At 32.6% G+C, this 2,929-nt stretch overlaps 1 long non-coding RNA gene across 1 annotated transcript; it reads right to left on the reverse strand.

Moving 5' to 3' along the window:
* Positions 1-1,075: 1,075 nt before the first annotated feature.
* LOC145072222 (uncharacterized) lies at positions 1,076-1,553 on the reverse strand. The gene is made up of 3 exons (XR_013690951.1): positions 1,431-1,553; positions 1,311-1,359; positions 1,076-1,222 (listed from the first exon to the last, which is right to left on the reverse strand). It is a non-coding gene; the product is annotated as an uncharacterized LOC145072222 (long non-coding RNA).
* Between the last annotated feature and the right edge of the window lie 1,376 nt (positions 1,554-2,929).

Raw genomic sequence — 2,929 nt, forward strand, 5'->3', positions numbered from 1 at the left:
TATGCTGAAATAGAAATGAGTTTTTTCTAGTAGTGTAACTCCTAAAAAATTTATGCAACCCCTGAATATTTTTTTTCTGGATCCGCCATTGGCAAAACGTAATTACAGAATATGTTAAGAGGATGTTTCAATCACTTTAGGTATTTTGATTGTCTCTGTGACTTAAATAAGATTATTACGCCCAATGAGAGGTTCCAATCTTTTTTTTTTTCTTATAATAATGCAACACTTTTTACTTAATTTATTAGGAATCAGATTTAGTTAATATACCATAATTTCACATGATTTTTTTGACGCCTATGAAAAACTTTGTTTAGATCATTATGGATTCTAAAATAACATGTTAAATTTGAACCAAAATTGTTTTAATTCTTCTCCCTGAGGTTTTAGATAGAAGGTTTAAAAGATCTTTTTGTTTCTAACTTATTTTGGTTGTCGTTTCATAGGGTCATCCAATGGTTCTTTATAAAAAAATCTTTAAACATTAAAATTTTTTAATTAAAGATTCGTATAAGAACTTAAGAAGCATAAAGCAAAGGGAAAATGAGAAAACAAATGATAAGATTGCTCTACAAGAAAAAAGGCCTTTTACGACGCTCATTGCACGTCGTAAAAGGCTCAGACGACGCGCAAATGCGCGTCAAGGAAGGCCCTGTCATAAAGAAAGACGACGCGCATTTACGACGCTCATTTACGACGCGCATTTACGACGCGCGTTTACGACACGCAATGCGTATCAAGGAAGGCCCTGTCATAAAGGAAGACGATACGCATTCACGTGTCGTAACCTTACGACGCGCGTGTTAATGACACGCAATGCGTATCAAGAAAGCCACTGTCAAGAAAGGCCATGTCATAAATGAAGATGACACACATTTTTGCGTATCATAATTTTAAATGTTTAAAAAAAATATTATTTATAGATTTTTCTAATTTTCAAATTAAATAATACATTAAAAATCTCATAATACAAAATAAAATACCATAAATAACAAAGATAATTCATTTCACTAATATGTCAAATACAAATAAGTATTCCAGTAGTGAGTAAATGTTATAAAAAAAATGAACTCATTTATATACAATTGCATTATCTAGCTTCCTATGTGCCAAGAACTCTCTGTACAAAATGTTATCTTTGGTATGCATGTCTAAATACCTACTAACTCCTCCTATTCAAAAGATAGCCACCAATTTTCTCAGCAAAGTGTTGAAAAGGTACCTGCAATACAAAATCATTAACAAACATAATATATTTTAATTTTTTATTGAAGTATATGAAAATTGAAGTAGTTAGTTTAGTTAGCTACCTCATTTTCCTGTTTGATATCATGTGTAAAGAATTGTTACATATACATCCTATACAGAGTAATAAAGTAGGAGGTTATTTCCTGTAGTTTACCCATAAAAGAAAGGAAAAAAAAACTTACAGGTTCTGTAATATAGACACGTGCCAGGTCCTTCAAAAGGTGAATTGAGAGAAACAAATACGTTTGCAGCATTCATGAGATTAATACTTAACCTCCTTCCCATAATTATTCTTTGCATTTCATTGTACAATTTGTTAATCAAATTTATATGTAAAAGGGTCATCATTTTGAACTCACGTTCCAACACCTTCTTTGAATAGATGACTATAATTTCTAGCCACAATTCAACTTATAAAAAGGAAAGAAAACAACAATCTAGCTTATAAAAGATTAATAAATAGAGGGCCTGAAATTGCTTAAAGCTCAACACCAGTAATCGCTAATCAATAAGATAATACTTTGTTTTTTTAACTTCTCCAACCATTGGTGGTTGTTGAGTTGACCCGACATCTTGTTGGAAAAATCAGGGCTTCCTTCAACTTCTCTCACTTTGTCCATAAGAAGGGATGATGGGCTTACTTCCTTCAAATCAACATTCAGATTCTTAAACAAAACCTGAAAGGCCACAATAACAATAGTGAATATAGTATATTATCGGAATTGATGTTATAAACTTTTTGATTATGATATGTGTAATATGATGTGTGTGCAGAAGAGTAGGGATCTTGCTGGGTACCATAGTTTTCAGCATAAGTAACCTGAACAGGAAGGGTTTGTCCGCTTGCAGCCCCACCGTATGAATGGTACACATCCACCACACCATGTGTGGCTGCAACTGCAACTGGTTGTGCATACGAATCTTGACTGTTCACCATTGTCCTGCAACCTATATATATATATATATATATATATATATATATATATATATATATATATATATATATATATATATATATTACAACTACAACTGGTAACACTGTAACTCCTAGGCACCAAGAAGGGTATTTTTGGAAATTGTAAAAGATCAAAAAGGGTATTTCAGGAAAGTGAAAAACCCAAAAGGGTATGTCTGGAAATTGAGATACCTGAACAAGCTCTTCATTTTCAATAGCACACTTGCAAAAATTTTAAACTTTTAAAACCCATCTTAGAAGGACTAAAGGTTAGAAAGGAGAAGTAATGAAGCTATGAGTTGAGAAAAGAGTAATCACAGCAAGGTCTCTAAAACAGACCTGTTGTTCAAAACGGATTTACTCCAAAATCTAAAACAGAAACATAGCTTTAACTAAATTTTATAGAAAACTATGATTGTTCAGGATTCCAGAACTATAAAGAACTCCTTCTAACTCCAAAGGATGAATTAAGTATGAATTTTACAAAAAGGTGTATCACTTCTATCTCCAACAAGACAGTCAAGTGAGGTTGGCCAATTCTACCCAACTTGTGAGTAGAATTCGTCCATACCAAAATTTAGAGAAGTAAAGGACATACAAATGAAAGTCTCAGAGTTGGAATTGAATGAAAAGCATTTCCCAAGCTCCAGATATAAAATTCACATTGTGGACAATCACAACACTAGTAAAAGCTGGTGACTGCCCACTGATCTGGAGTCTGGATCA

The sequence above is a fragment of the Lactuca serriola genome, chromosome 9 (assembly GCF_051521515.1).
Source record: "Lactuca serriola cultivar US96UC23 chromosome 9, Lser_US96UC23_V15, whole genome shotgun sequence".
Taxonomy (NCBI): Eukaryota; Viridiplantae; Streptophyta; class Magnoliopsida; order Asterales; family Asteraceae; genus Lactuca; species Lactuca serriola.